The following is a 16,300-nucleotide window of genomic DNA, read 5'->3' as shown; positions in this document are numbered from 1 at the left end:
TAGCTCAGTCAGAATCTTCTGGAGCCGATCACCAAGAACAGTAAAGTAAAAAGGAGACAAATCCCTAAGTCTAACCATCACACTGCAAGGCAACGAAATGATCTAGGCCACTACAGTGCATTGTAAGAGAGGGCTGCTTCTCTGAGGCTGCATCAGGGCCCCTGGCTACATCTCGCGCTGCATGAGTGTAAGGTTACTAGAGTACCTTCCTGGGAGCTTCAAAGCTGACCCTGTAGACTGTCCTATAGTAAAATAGAGCACACTCAACAAGCCCGCTCCATAGCAAGTGACCTCTGGCCGTCAGTAGCAGTGGCAACAGTGTCCCCTCCAGTGATGGACAAGTACAGAACATCAAGAAACCCTCCCCACAGCTACACGGGCTCTTTCTTATAACTGGTCCTCAGAAGAGAAACTTGAAACACCACTCAGATGAGACAAGGGCGCCCCACTTTCGGAAGAGTGACTAGCATGTGGACTCCCCATGAAGGATGCAGAGCCCAAGGCCTGGCTCGACACTATTCTGGGCCGCTTCCTCTAGTCTCCAAATAAGCGTCGTTTTGGAGAAGCCCCCTGTCCCCTCAGACCAGGAATTCGGAAAGGCCACGCTGAGCTGGGTTAGGGCTCCGTTCGCAGACTCAGCCACCTGGCTGCTGCCACTCTGGGGCTGTCCCCACATGGAAGTCCCTGACTTCCTGCTCCACGGGGCCTCCTGCGGGTCCATTTCTGCAGAGGCAGGCCCAGCGCCACCCTCCTGAGAGCCACAGCCATCCAGGGGGAAACCCCAGATCCTTAAGGGGACTTGTTCTGAGGGGGAAATACATTATGCGAGCAGACCAGCGCAGGCCTCTGAAAACTTCCGAAACTGTAAACGTGGCCACGAGCTAGAGGCCCTCGAACTACCCAGAAGGAAGAAGGCGTAAAGAGGAAGAGGGTCTTGCTCAGAACACCCACATTTTCTAAGCTCTCCCTGAGAGAATTCTTTTGAAGGCGTCGTGGCGCATCGGGCTCTGAGGACCTCTGGTTGCCACTAGGCTGCTGCTCCAGTCGGAGGCTGCGGTGAGGGAGAGAAGAGAGCCTGAAGAGATCCTGAGAGGGTGAGATCAGAGCTTCAAGGTCCCGTCAGGGATGCCAGCGCCCAGGCCTGCCCCCCACCGGCGCGTCAGCCAATCAGCGGCGCTGCTGGCCTGACTGACGGCTCCGCGGCCCCCTCGCGGAGCGCCCAGCACTCAGCGGAGTTGCGGCGGGCGTCGTGCAGATCCCGCGGAGTCTGGACAAGCACGGCCAGTTCCTCAGCTGAGGAGGTCACCACAAGCCCTAGAGGGCCGACCTCGGCGGCTCCGGGAGGGGAGGGAGGGGCTCGTACCTCACACCGCGCCCGCCACCGGTCCGCGCCGACGCCGACGCCCGCCTTCATAATGGCCGCCCACCTCCGTCCCCCTCACGCCCTTCTCTGGGAAGGCGAGCCGAACCCAGCGGGAGACGATGCCCCGCGGGTCACCCGGCGTGCTGACCAGGTCCTGCCAAGGACAGACCATGCACTTATAAAGCTTACACCGAGGGCTTCGAGCTTCTTCAACAACTTTAACTCAAGGCTGCCGCCACCGTCGTCGGAGCATTCCCAGACCCGACCGACCTCGGGGCAAACAGCGATGCCACTGGGGACCCGGCGACCGCTGTGGGCGCTTTAAATCCCCCGAGTCTGAGGGGCTGGAAGCGGACGGCTTCGTTATCCGTGTTGAAAGTTTATCCTTTTCGGAAAAACAAAACAAAACAAAACCCCCGCAAGAACCACGTTCTTATTTTCGAAAATGACAGCCAAAGTTCTGGAATATTACACGATAGTGAAACTTGGGTGTTTATTCTATATTTGGCAATATTGAATTCTAGCATTTTGAGTTACTGTACTGACTCTAGAAAATACGAATGGTGATCAGAAGGCAAACACGAATCATCTTTTAGAAAGGAATAAGGGGAATCCCTGTGACATTGAGTGTTACACTCATTTCTTCTCGCTGAGGCCTCGAGAACCTTTTATCCTTGGAGGATGCTTTTTCACGAGAGGAAAATGAAAGTCCTAAAGTCAGCGTGCCCTGCCGCTCACAGCATCCCTGTGTTAGTTAGCCTCAACACATAAAATGTCAGGCAGAATATCTTGACAGTAGGCCTCATAAAGGCTTGTTTTTCCCCTAAATTTTCAATAATTAAAAAAAAAAAATTCAACAGCCATCTGACCTTGGACTCTCATTTTCATCTGTCTCTTGCAGTACACTCTCTTTACTAACCATTCAGCACACTGCAAGCCCTGATAAAAGTAGTTAATGTTTACTGAAACCTGCGCATGAACTGTACTAAGCCAGATAGGAGTGAAAAAGCAAAGTTCTGTTAACCGCATCCATGTAATGGAGGGGGGTGGGGGGTAAAGAGGATATTCTCTAGCTTGAACCTGAAAATTCCCAATGATAAAATGCAAATGTTCCAAATTTAACAAATTATGTCAATATATACCACCCATGAAAAGATGCTTTTTGATCTATTTTCTTGTCTCTGGAAGTTTTCTGGAAGAAATACCCCTCAATGATCTTACACAGTTGTCAGAAAAACAACTTAACTCAAAACTGAAACAAATTTATATTTCATATCTTGTCATTTTTTGAAGACCCATATACTTTAATCAATAGCCAACTTTAATTATATTGACAAATATTTATCTGAATAGCTTTTGTAAATAAGTTATTATAACTGAAAGAAAAAAGGCTAATATTTCTCAACAGTTATCATCTAAAATATCTTTCCCTTAACTCTTTAATTTTCCAATGTAAACGGTTTACTTCAGCCTAAGTAGATTTAATTCTATCATTTAATATATATTGAATTAAATCAGAACTTGCTAGTAATTGACACTATTTCTCATTTCTACATTATTTATCCCTTTTTTCTTCAAATAACCTCAATTAACATAAATTTTCAACATACACACATCCAACATATATAGGCTGTGTCACTAATAGGATGCTCTCAGGTGTTTAAAGCTAACTTTCTCTCTTTCCCATCCCCCTTGCTTAAAGTGCCCAATAGAATCAGTCACCTTGGAAACAAACATCACCCAGTGTTTGCAGAACAAACAATGGTACCTTTTCAGCCTGTACCAGGCAGGCAGGGCAAGGGGCAGCCAAGCAATTCTGGGCCTTACAGGAGTATTAACATATTAAATTCATTCAACGCACCAGAAAGCAGTTCATTACTAACACTGAGGTATGTTTTAACATGAGAGCCTTTGGCTAGACATCATACAAAGTGAGATTTAAAGTTTTTTTAAGAAAATATTTTTCGAATTGTTTTAGATATCTATGAAAAAATATAAAGCACATTCTTTTTATTGATGATTGTTCTCTAGAAAGCAAGGAAATTTGAAGAAAAAAGAAGCATGTTTCATCTAATTATTCCTACCAAGGCATCACATTAGTCTTCTAATATGCAGCTATATTCATTTCTAATATATACGTGTGTGTGTGTGTGTGTGTGTGTGTGTGTGTGTGTGTTGTGTGTATTTTGCTTGTTGCCTTAACTAGCTTATGCAATTTCTGGTACTGATAAATCTTATTATAAAAACCTTAAAATGACAACAACAAAAACCCTCAATTTCCAAAACAATTCTTAAAAATAGCAGCAAAGAATTCACAAATTTATGTGGACTTCAGATAGCAAGAACTACTTTTCGACCCTTGGGTGACAAGTACCAAACTTTCATTTGCTGAAGCTTTACATAAATGAATCATTTTGAACAGTTCAAATTGGGAGATTCTGATGGCTTCGGCTTTTAAAAAGCACAAAGGGGCACTTAATTAAAAAGAAACACACGTGTGTTCTTTAGATCCTTCAGCATGAAAAACTTAAGTGTCCAATGAAAGTAACAGTTTCCTTCTTTTTCTGGGTGTGCTTTCCTTTCCACCAATTAAGAAAGAAGCCTAGGTCTAACTGAAGTATTTGGACAGCAGTTTGGTGTCAGTTAAATACCACAGTAACTGGCATTTTCTATCACCTCAAGACTAAGGGACAAATGCCTAACATGGACCAACATGCAGCTTTAAACTGGATAAAGTGCCAGCCTTTTTTCTTTCCATTTTTTTCCCCCCTCAAAGATTTGGGTCTTTAACATCCTTGAATAGAAATGTACAATAGCATTCTAACGCTATCTGACGTGTGTGTGTGTGTGTGTGTGTGTGTGTGTGTGTGTGTGTGTGTGTGTGTGTAAAAGTCTAGTTTTTTTTTTTTTTTTTTTTTTTTTTTTTTTACAGTGACAGCATATCAGTTAACATTATCAACCTCCTGAACTGGGCACAAGTGAGGAGGCACAATGGGGGGGGGGTGTTGACAGTTAGACCGGGTGTCCTTGAGAACAAATAGGAACCCTGGATGTGATGATACCGAAAACTGAAAAATGCTTGAAGATGCGGCCACAGCAATGAGCACCAGGCAGCTACTCTGAACACAGTGTCTGCATCTTCGGACAGAGAGAGGAAGAGGAGTCAGGTCAGGGCCAAGTGACTTCTCCCATCCCCTCCTTCCAGAATTGCAAAAAAAGCAAAGCACAAGGGGAGCCTTCCAAGCCTCATTTCAATACTGCACCTTTCCAAGTCATTTTTAGTGACCTAAACAATGACTACCTGAAGTAATTTGAGCAAGCAACTCCACCGTTGGGCCAGAAAAGCCAGTTTCAATTCTTTGGAGAAATAACAAACCCCTCAGCATTTGGCTTCTTAGTTTTATTTGCTTGTGTATTCAACATCTAAACGTGTGTGTGTGTGTGTGTGTGTGTGTGTGTGTGTGTGTGTGTGTGTGTGTGTGTGTGTGTGTGTGTGTGTGTGTGTGTGCCTACAGCAAGCAAACTCACCAGATGCATCCCCAGGACACCCAAATATGAAGAGTACAAGACCGCAGTAGCCTGGCCAGTGCACACAATGGAAGTGACAGCTTTCAGCCCCTCCAGCCCTGATCCCTGGATTCCAACTCCCTACTACCTCCTCCCAGCACCTCAGGAGTGGGGAGGAAGTGTCCAAGAGAGCCGAACATTCTCCCTGTTCCTCCCTGCTCCTCCCAGGCCTTTCTGGGAAAGCCTGGGGACAGAACTGCCCACCTCCTGACAGCTTGTAAAGTGAAGAGTCAGCTTTGGGCTTTTGAGGAAGGACTGGAAGTGCCCGGCCACTCCCATCCCCGGATCCAGGATGATGACCCTAAGGGCAGAGCTTCCTCCATCTTCTAGAAGAATATCGAAACCAGGCAGAGTTGGAAAAGGAAGGGAAGGGAAGCAGCCAGGTGTGTGACAACCTCATCTTTTCACCTTCCTCGGTATTTGTATCTAGTTTCTGTTTCACTGCTGCCACATATAAGAATCTGTGACTGTGCCTATTTCTTAATGAAATTCCGAGGGCAGCACATATGATTAGTGACAGGCTTTTGTAAGCCATCTGATAAGACAACACTCGAAAAACATTAGGCTTTAGAACTTAATCCATTTTAAATAAAGATATTTGTGCTTTGTTTGTAGATTTATGTCTTTAGAGGTGTATTTACTTTATGGTCTGTTACACCTAAAAAAAAAAAATCAACTTTCTTTTCAAGAAGGTAGGTCTGCTCAGGAAAAAAAGATTGTACTCCTAAGCTGTTTTTTACATATATACATACTTTTATAACTCCTTTCTCAAATAGTTTCTTTTACAAAGAGTGTGCTTATTTCTAATTATCTCCATACTGCTTAATCACTGGGACCCAAAGTAAGCTACTAAGATGAAAAATTCTGAGGCAATACAAACCAAAATGCTAAGTTATCAATCACAACTCATTTCTATCTTTTTTTAAAAAAAATCCTAATTATTAACATTTACAAAGGCAAGGGAGAAAAGTGCTGGCGGAGGCACCTTCCAACTCCAACTCCAACCTCTGACAGAATCGAGCTGGTTAAAAGGCTTTGGAATTCTTAAACTCAGTTTAGAGAGTTTCCCCCTGAGACCTTCAAGAGGTCACCGTGTACCAAGAGTAACCACGGCATCTGGTCAAGGCAGAGGAACCTGCCTCACAGCTGAGTTTACCAAGCTAAGGTACACGGTACAGACAGCCACAAGTTCTTCAACTGAGGACTGGCTGACCGTCTGGTCACCTACAATCTCCCTCCCAAGATCCACTTCCTCAAATTATCCCTGCTTGTGTTTGAGCATTTACAGACTAGTTAGGGTTACTGGCTTCCCGACCCCTGTGCGTTCTCAGGCTGTCGATAAGCCCTCACCGTCTGCTCAGTCTCTGCTAAGCTGCTGCCTAAAGTTCCGTGAGCAACTTGGAAAGTTGCTATAAAAGCTTGAAATAGAGACACATTAAATGTTTTTTGGAGCACATACAGACCCGCCTAAAATGTAAACAGAATACCTGCTGCTGGCCCAGGCTCTTAGAAAATGAGGAATGACGGAATGGGAGCGGTGGAATGGTCTTCCTACAGATAACAAGGGCCATTTCAGTGAGATGCTTGCCACCTCTGCCTGCATCTTGGCGAGTTCAACAGTGCAGTAACTTTGTTGTCTGAAGTCAGTGGTGATGACAGGAGGCATCCCGTTTTAAAAAGAAGAAAACACAACCAGAGGAAATGGAGATAAGGTTTCTGAGGAAGTTCTCCTTCCACTGGATGGTCTTTTGCTGTTGCTCCACCTTAAAGCGGCTTCCAAGATGTTTAGAATTTCCCTAGATTTATGGTACTTTTCCTTTAGTGAAAAGACAATACCTTCTCCTCACAAAGGTTCTCTGTTTGCACGCACGCTAAGAAAACAAAACAAAACAACCCCCCCCCCAACAAAAAACTGCCTAAGGGCATCCTTTGTCACCTAAGAATATGGCACAAGTCTGCCATTTTAGAGATGAAAAAAACTAAGACTAACCATAATTAAGACTGGGTTTGGGTTAAGGGCTCCTAACAGATCACAGTAGACAATTAAAGGGCCTTTTGAAGGAATCATAGCAAGAGGTAGGCAGGGATGCTCACACAATCTGGCAGATTGAATTCACTCCCCAAACTCAATTCTTTGCTCTAAAATGAATGTCAATCAAAGGGCTGCACTGGAAACTGTTGGGGGAATAAAGCTCTACTGCTGGACCAGTGGGAACAGAACACATCTTCCTACCTTGTCAAAGAATGGTCCTAACTCCATCAGGACTCGGCAGCCATTCCTGAACCGAGGCAAGGGATTCCATTTACAGTTCAAAACTGAGCTAAGTATTATTTTCCTGACATTAGACCTTCAGAGTGATTCACACACAGGAACTGTCTCTGGAGCAGGAGCCTCTGTTTCACGGAACCTATTAAATTATCTCTTCAGCAAGTTACCCACTAGCCAAGTACACTTACATGTAAGTACTATTACTTTGCAAGTATATGAAGACTCTGCTATAATTAATGATAATAAATGCCACTAACATGCTATTATGACCTTTTTGTCATTACAGAATCCAACATATTCTAAAAATATAAATACTTAGTCTTGAAGATTTATGATGGGTTCTCATTATATAAATCTCTAGCCTGGAACTCTCTAAGTAGACTAGGCTGGCCTCATAGTCTGCCACTGCCTTCTATATTAGGATTAAAGTCACAGGTTACCACACCCAGCCCGGGTTTTTTTTTTTTTTTTTTTTTTTTTTTTTTTTTGAGGAAATTATCCCTTTATAGGTCAGCCTACCCTAAGGCTCAGTTAGGTCCTTCTTCCTTGGCCTTGGGATTACAAGTGTGTATCACCATATCCATCTTGAATCTTATTTTATCTTTTTACATTAAGAGATTCAGAGAGAGGAATCAGCACAAAGCATGTATGAAAATTTTACAATGAACCCCATTGTTTTATATGTTAATTAAAAAGGGAGAGAGTGATCCATAAGGTTGGGGAGTATGGTTTCATGACAGCCTGTGTTTAGCAAGTGTGAGGCCCTAGATTCAAGGCCTAGCCCTATAAATATGTGTGAATATATATATATATATGTATATATATATATATATATATGCATATATATATATGTAAGTAATAATAGTCCGTATATTTGAAAAGATTATGAAAGACTGCCTAAATATCATGACTGATTAAAACAATGCATCTCAACAGAAACAGAACCACTGGTAAATGACATGTCATATGCATAGTACTATATAGATTGACAAAAAAGAACTTTGCTCCTAAATGTGAGACCCCATTTCTAAGACCCCAAAGAGCCTAGCCCCTCTTTTTCACTCCCCTAACTCCATTCTTTATTCTAAATTTTAAAAGGGTTTTGTTTTGCTTTTTTTGTTTTTTTTTGTTTTTTTTTTTGTTTTTTTTTTTTTTGGTCTTGTTTGAAAGCTCAAGTCCAGGGCCTTGCTACAACTCCAGTTTGCAGTCTGGCCCTTTGGAGGGACTTTTTGAACTGCTCAATTTGTTTTGCTCTGTTGACTCCAGCGTGTTTGGGATGCTAGGATGACAGATCTCACGCTACACACAAAAAGTTAAAAAACTTAATCCTAGACTGGCTTCATTTAAAAGAGAAAACACAGGGCCTGGAGAGACGGCTCAGGGGTTAAGAGCACTGGCTGTTCTTCCAGAGGACCCAGGTTCAATTCCCAGGATCCATGAGGCAGCTAACATCTGTCTGTAACTCCAGTCCAACACCCTCACACAGACATACATGCAACCAAAACATCACATAAAATAAATAAATGTTAAAAAAATACAATAAATGAGAAAACATCTTTTCTCCCCTTAATGAGAACCTAGGGAGTGGGAACTAATTTAAATATTTGTCTATGGCCTGATTCTCCAGATTGTCTCAAAACAATGTGACTGTTCTGCCATGTTGACTGTATCAGAAAGGATTTGTCATAAATTCTTAAATTTGAAGACGTAGTATAACTTAAAGAATGTATAAAAATGAGTATCTCAGCTGGGCAGTGGTGGTGCACCCCTTTAATCCCAGCATTCTGGAGGCAGAGGCAGGAAGATCCCTGTGACTGAGGCCAGCCTAGTCTACATAGCCAGTTCCAGAACAGGCTCTAAAGCTACAGAGAAACCATATCTCAAAAAATTGAAAAGAAAAAAAAAAGTTTCTCATCCACAAATGAATCATACCTTCATACTGTGTTTATGGTAGAAAGAAGTCTTCCAGACCTGGAGGAGTGGCTCACTGATTAGAGGGCTCGGCTAGCATGCATGAAGCCCTGAATTCAATCCTGGACACAGCGCATGCCCACCTGCATGGTGGTGCATGTCTGCAATTCTGGGAGTCTAAGACCAGTCTGGCCTGAGACACTCCCCCCCCCAAGCCATCTAAAAAGACATAAAGTATCAGTAAGGATCTTTTCAGATTTGCAGGAATACTACTCCTTTCTTTCCAATTCACATTATTCTTTTGATTCATTTTCCTTGGTGAATATGAATTACATGAGGGAAAATGATTTTAAGACCTAATAGGGGGGTTAGAGAGATGGTTCAGCAGTTAACACTTGTTCTTGCAGAGGACCCAGGTTCAGTTCCTAGTACCCACATGGTAGCTCACAACCATCCATAACTCCAGTTGCAGGGAATCTTCTGACCTCTTCTGACCTCCTTTTGCCCTGGGCATGCATGTGGTACAGACATGGGCAAACACAACAGTCATATACATAAAATAAAAATAAATAACATCGCCGGGCAGTGGTGGTGCACGCCTTTAATCCCAGGCACTCAGGAGGCAGAGGCAGGCGGATCTCTGTGAGTTCGAGACCAGCCTGGTCTACAAGAGCTAGTACCAGGACAGCCTCCAATGCCACAGAGACACCCTGTCTCGAAAAAAAACAAAACAAAACAAAAAAATGCTTTGAAATATCATAGGAAAAAGGAAATTTTAACTCCTTAGGGCTATTTTCTTTGTAACTCTGAAAGGTGTGACAAATCACTTTTTTCTTCAAATGCCTCATTGTCTACCATGAATACAAACATTTTTACAATCATAGTGTGATTCTGATTTACCAGCTGGTGGCAGATTTGATATAAATTGCTTGTTAACACCATAACATAAGCAACTGTGGCTCCACCGTGAGCTCTGGAAAGCCAAGACTAACGCTGGATCTCCTTGCTAGACAGGGCCTGTGGATGTCTAAGGAAATCTAACATGGAAGACCAATGGTCCACAGCTGCACAACTTCAGCGGGCTTTATTTTCCTCATTGGCTAGTTAGGGTGTAAGGGAATAAGCAAACCATGGATATGTTTTTAAGCACAATGGTTGTAAACAAAGATAAGAAAAGGGATTAACGAGATCCTGACCTTCCTAACTATTCGTCCAAGTACAGCTGAAGTGACTTCACCAATTTTACTACTTACTTGACTTGAAAAGCAGAAGCAGCGATGTTAGATTTAAACATGCTCCCAAGCATTCCACTGACTCGCACATTTCCAGCTGTGCTAATGTGTGGGATAATCCTGCCCAAAACGAAGACACATGCCAACCAACAAATACAGCTCAGTTTATCCACTGTTTATATGGTGCTGGAATTGGGTATTTATAGTGTTTTATATCATGCTCTGTAATCCCACAGCATAGATCTGATTACTCTCAGCTTACACGTGTAAAAAGGATCTGCTTTTTATAAACAAAAACAAAACAAAAACCTGCAGTGTGAAACGCAAAGGCCGTTTCTGATCATGTCGGTGAGCTGCACACCTGAATCAGTCCCGTGCCTACACCTGTCAAACAGGTCAAGTCACCCTGCCTTATTCATCCCCGTCTGTGTTCAGTGACCATTGACTGAGAGAGCATTCAGTGATGCACTAGGCACTTAGTACACAACAACAATAACAACAAGAAGAAAGTTTAAAAAGGACCAAAAGGCCTCACGGAGCTCAACACTCCAGTATGAAGAAACCTGATTTCACTCCCTTTTAGAAAAAATAAGTAAGTGTCTGTCTGATACCTACTGGACACTTGATATACATTAGCTGGTTTTCTTTGGCCTTTTACAGTTGGAAGAAAGATCCAAACAAATAAAAAAATGAACCCAATGGAATATGCTATGTCAGTCCCAAAGGACAAAACAATTTTACTTAATAAAACAAACTGCAAAAGAGCAAGGACTAAGATCGAGTGCTGTGGGACCCTAACCCAGGGTTTGAATCTCAACTTACTAGCTGGAGTAACCCTAGACAAAGCAGCCACATCTCCCTAGGCCCAGCTTCTTTATGTGTAAGACGGAAGTAACAATGACCTCATTAGGTGGATGCAAAGATGAAATGAGATGGACATTACAATGATGACTAGGACGGTCTCCTCAGGTCCTATCTTCCAAATCTCTGAAACAGTAAGTATACACACTTGCCAGCATTGTTAGGAGGACAGCAGGGAAAACGCACAGAACTTGTTCAACACTTGAAACATCTGCTTCTTTAAAAAAAAAAAAAAAAAAAAAAAAAAAAAAAAAAGCTGGGAAGAAAAGCCATCCCTGGAAGAGCACTATGCTCTCCTAGTACCAGGAGCCAGGCAGAGAGTTTGCCGGAGGGAGATCAAATGCAGGTGGTTGTGAAACCGGCAAATGCAACTGAATCTGAGTCACCCGGGGTGACGTCCAGAGCGTGTGGATTATGTGGGCCCTGGCTCTGGCTGCCTTTCTTTCAGGCACTTCCAGCTTTACCAGAGGCTGAGGAGCCCAAAGCAATGCAGTGCAAAGGGATTTACCACTGCTTTGCAGGTTTCTAGAGGAAGGCCAGTTAGCTGTAGAGGATCAAAATGATTTGGGGGTTATTATCAGTAAAAAGCTATAAATCCAGACTTGCCTTGCCCCGCTGAGGGCAGGTAAGGAAGGCCTGGGTCCTTTTCTCCTTGTGGATAGAGACAAGGCGGCAGCAGCCCCAATGCCAGAATGGAGAAAAAGTCAGGAGATAGGCTCAGGTGCCCTGAGAGCAAAACTGAGAAGCTGGGCAGGTCCACGGTAGCAAGACCTGGTGTTCTGACCAACTACATGTGCAGGAAAGCTTTCCTGATAGGCATGCTCAACTGCCAACATTATAAACACAAAGTACCCTAAAAGAGCTTCCCGGACCAAAGGGGAATGAGCCCAAGCCTGCCAGGTAGAGGCCTAACTTGAACCCAGTTAGCTGCCTGCTACCCAGTCACACCTTGCTCACACCTCTCAAAGGTGGCTCACCTGAATGGGGAGCTATGAAGTCCAGTGTTAAGCCACAATGCGATTCAGCTTTTCAGCAAGTCTACACTGAAAGAAAAGACTTCCTTGTGTGTGCACATCAGTGTGCTGTCTCAAAGCAATTAACAAATCTTAAGCGCTCAGTTTAGTGCATCCTGTACCAGATGCCCTGGGATGTATTCTCTGCTTTAGGTCACAGTGGTCACAGCAAAACACCAATGTTCAAACCACATTCTCCCTCTTAAGGATGTCGCCAAGGCCCCAGTAGGACAAACTGCTCAAATCCTAGGGTTCCTATGACCAGGAGCTAGAAAGGTCAACTTCTGCCCTATCTGACCTGGGCTCTAAGCAACCCAAAAACCCTGTTGTTATCTTCCAGTACATTGTCTTCAACAGCAAATTATACCCTGGACTTACAAACCAACCTGCCCTCTCTTGCTGGGACCTCAGCCCCTGCTTGTGCTTTTCCTGGAAGTGCAGACCCAATGCAGAGAGCCTTCCCAAACCCTGGCCTTCCCATGGGAACTTGGCTCGGGGTCCATAGCATTGTGGATTCCTTTCACAACATAAACTCCCCCAAGGCAAAAACCACCATGTTTCACCTGCCAAAACCAAACCAAATGCCCTAGACACTAGAGCTGCTCAATTAAGGCTATTTCAAGTAGAGGTGAAGGCAATCAAATTGTATGTAATGCTCTCATCAAGCAATCATCAAGACACATGAATTGAGTTAAGTAGTAGGACGCTGCAGGGACCAAGGGTGTACAGAGATCATCCACAGAGAAAATGACTGGGGGTGTAACTCATCAAAAGAGGGCACACCTAGCACGTGTGAAACTCCAAAACAACAGAATAGAGGCGGGGAGGGGGAATTATTCTTAAGACTATGGAAATGGACCATAAAGCTTCCTGAAAAATCTACCACTAGCTGCATGATGTTAGAAACACTAATGTCTCCAACCCCCAGTTTCCCTCCTGTAAAAGGAAAGGGGGCTAGAGAGATGGCTCAGTGGTTAAGAGCTGAGAGTTCCTATACATCCACATGGTGGCTCACACACGTCCTTGCTAACTCCAGTTCCAGAATATGCAATAACCTCCTCTGACCTTCATTTGTACCAGGCAAGCACATACTATACAAACATGTATGTAGGCAAAACAGTCATACACATTAACATAAAAGCAATGTTTTTTGTTAAATAAAAGGGAGAGAAAAGCAGCTACATCCTGCCAGATAGTGATGAACACTGTATATGGGTGGTAAATGGTGCCATGGTTCCTCCCCCAACCACCTTGCCCCACTGGTCACACATACAAAAGGAACCTTGAGCGGCACTTTCAGATGCCTTCCCCTATCCTTGTTCCCCAAAACCCGGCTTCAGCTTAAAAGGAACTCACTTCCCCCTGCACGCTTATAGCTCCACTGTTAAAAACAAAACTAAGCAATAAAAGGTTGACAGTGACACGGAAAATCAAAATATATCAATCAGTTTTTAGTGAAGAAAAGCTTTGTGTGCTGTCTCACCCACCAAAACTTAGAGAGGCCTACACACATTTTCCCCAATCCTCTCAGGCCACTCCTTTAGTCTGTTGCATATAGGCTTAGAAAATGTATAAAGTCAGGCCTATAAAAAAAAATTAGTATTTCCTCCCCAGAGGACAGAGGGCTCTGAAAACTCCAGAGTCTAAGGGAACACTGTGTCTACAGTAATTATTAAGCCACTAATTGTCTGTGGAGACTGCTATCTGACATCTTTCACACCCACCCCCAGACTGTAAAGCCCTGGGTATAGCCCCCTTCCCTAGCTGCCTCATCTACACACAGTGAAGGCCTGGAGCGTCTGAGGGGCACCTGTTTCACAAACAGATTCTTTCCACCTGAGGCTTTTAGCCCCTACAGCTTCTGCTCACTTATTCACAGCTGGCACTCCTCCATGAGGACTGACAGACCAGGTATCACAATACATAAATGGTCCATGTTGGACTCCTAGTAGTCACCTCCTTTGCGTGTGTGTGTGTGTGTGTGTGTGTGTGTGTGTGTGTGTGTGTGTGTGTGTGTGTGTGTGTGTCTGTGTGTGTGTGTGAGTGTGTGTGTGTGTGTGTGTGTGTGTGTGTGTGTGTGTGTGTTGGCAAATGTCCAGAGTCTTGTGCAAATGCTTAATACTAACCCACAACCCCCGGCACACCCCTTGGTAGCACTGGGGTGGTTTGAGTCTCTGTCCTTTTAAAGACTTCTGCTCTCCAATGAACTTACAAGTGCCAATTAGCAAAACACAATAAAGGAAGTTTAAACAGTGTCTGATTGGATTCTATTCGCTGCAAACAAATTTTCCCACCTTTCAATGATCTTTTTCCCACCTTTGCAATGCTAGGGAGCAAACCTAGGGCAAACACCCTACTGATAAGCCATACATCCAAGCCCCTCAGTTATCACTTAACAGTATTTGGCAAGATGGTGGTATATACCTGCAATCCTAGTATTCAGGAGACAGAGGCAGGAGGCTTGCTGCAAGGTCCATGCTAGTCTAGTACATAGTGAGCTGCAAGCCAGCCCGGTTACATAAAAGAGGATACCAAATTTCCAGTTTGCACTGCACTTTGCTGAACATGGTGCCATCTCTCTTGCTTAATTTTCCTCTTGGGCAGATGTTCTCAACCTTCCTAATGCTTTAATTTATACAGTTCCTCATGTTGTGGTGACCCCCAAGCATAAAATTATTTCCTTGAAATTTTGCTACTGTGACGAATCATAATGTAAATATCTGATACACAGGGTATCTGATGTTATCCCCATGAAAGAGTTGTATGACACACAGGCCCCCCCACCAGAGTCACGACCCACACGTTCAGAACCACTGCTCTAGGTTTGACAGCATTCTCCCAAGCACAAGTTGGTCCCACCAGGACTTTACCTGAAAGTCAACTGAAGCCTATGGCAGCCTGCAAAACCAAGTACCAGTCAGTATCTCTCCCATCTCCATCTACCCTACCCTCCAGTCATCTCCAACTGTCTCATTCTGTCCCCAGATCAGTTTCACATTTTCCTGCTTCAGTGTGTGCACGGCTCTTTCAGCCGAGAAGTACATCTTGTTTTTCCTTCCCCACCTCTTTCTCCACATGGTAAGCCCTTCATGGCCAAGCCCTCACTTCCTCTTTCCCCAGCCACTTCCCACTTGCATCTCTTGTCAGTTGCCAAGTGCTAAGGAAGTTTAAGCCAGGAACCATACGGGTGTCTTTGCCTTCCCAGAGCCTAGTACCTGGGCTAGGTGTCAAGGCAGGGTGACCAACACAGGCATACTGTCTGGGACAACCCACAGTTGAGAAACAAAGAGCACAAATTTCTCCTAATCCAATTTGCTTCTCACTGGACTTCTGCTAAAATTATCAAACTGCCATGAGCAAAATCACAATGACTAACAACAGAGAAAACAGGCAGGCCAGTGATAATTGAGCACGGAAAACTAAAATTCTGTTGTTTCAAAACAGTCCTCCTTCACGATGCAACCGGATGCAGAGGGCAAAGCTCTGAGGGCTCACAGCAATCCAGGCCCACCCAGTTCTCCAACTTGTCCAGGCCCCCTGTAGAGAAGAAAGCACTATGGTGAGCCCCATCCCCAAAGCACTGAGGAAGATGGGATGTTCTCTGACTATACTCCAACCCACATGCCTCCTGTTTATGAAGCAAAACAGCTCAACAAGGCAATTCATGCCTCTCATCCCAGCACTTGGGGGCTAAGGCTGGAAGATCAAGAATCCCAGGTCAGCCTGGGCTACAACAAGGATTCAAAATCAAAGAACAAGAAAATCAACAAAGAAACTGACTCTATCTCATCTGACCTAGGCAAATCTGAAGATTTATATTTATATGAAGGTTTATTATATCAATTCAGTTGTCCCTACTTCACACTGCAGATTACTGAGCTCTGAGGATCACCGAAATACCAGTTCAGATCAAATTCTCTTAGTCCCAGCACTTGGGAGGCAGAGGTAGGTAAATCTACGTTTGAAGCCAGCCTGGTCTACAGAGTCCTAAGACAACCAGCACTACACAGAGAAGCCCTGTCTTGAAAATCCAAAGTGAAAAAGAAAGAAAATAACCAGTGATTATAGAACATGGCACCATGGT

The 16,300-nt window shown here is 44.0% G+C and overlaps 1 protein-coding gene and 1 long non-coding RNA gene across 8 annotated transcripts in view; one reads left to right on the top strand and one right to left on the bottom strand.

Moving 5' to 3' along the window:
- Positions 1–16,300, bottom strand: part of Rreb1 (ras responsive element binding protein 1) — a 125,773-nt gene that overhangs the window by 95,456 nt on the left and 14,017 nt on the right. For 2 of the 7 annotated variants that reach the window (XM_027410369.2, XM_027410373.2), the window contains exon 1: positions 952–1,222. The exons of 4 other annotated variants lie outside the window; for them this stretch is intronic. The gene's annotated coding sequence lies outside the window, so the exon portion shown is untranslated. Of the gene's footprint in view, positions 1–951; positions 1,227–16,300 lie in introns of those variants that run through there. One more of the 7 variants, XM_027410375.2, reaches the window with a different exon arrangement.
- Positions 4,875–7,558, top strand: LOC118238611. Its single transcript, XR_004769386.1, has 3 exons — positions 4,875–5,313; positions 7,277–7,389; positions 7,486–7,558. It is a non-coding gene; the product is annotated as an uncharacterized LOC118238611 (long non-coding RNA).

Source organism: Cricetulus griseus, chromosome 3 (genome assembly GCF_003668045.3).
Source record: "Cricetulus griseus strain 17A/GY chromosome 3, alternate assembly CriGri-PICRH-1.0, whole genome shotgun sequence".
Lineage (NCBI taxonomy): Eukaryota > Metazoa > Chordata > Mammalia > Rodentia > Cricetidae > Cricetulus > Cricetulus griseus.
The sequence above is the reverse complement of the archived record's forward strand: the minus strand, read 5'-3'. Positions and strand labels throughout refer to the sequence as shown.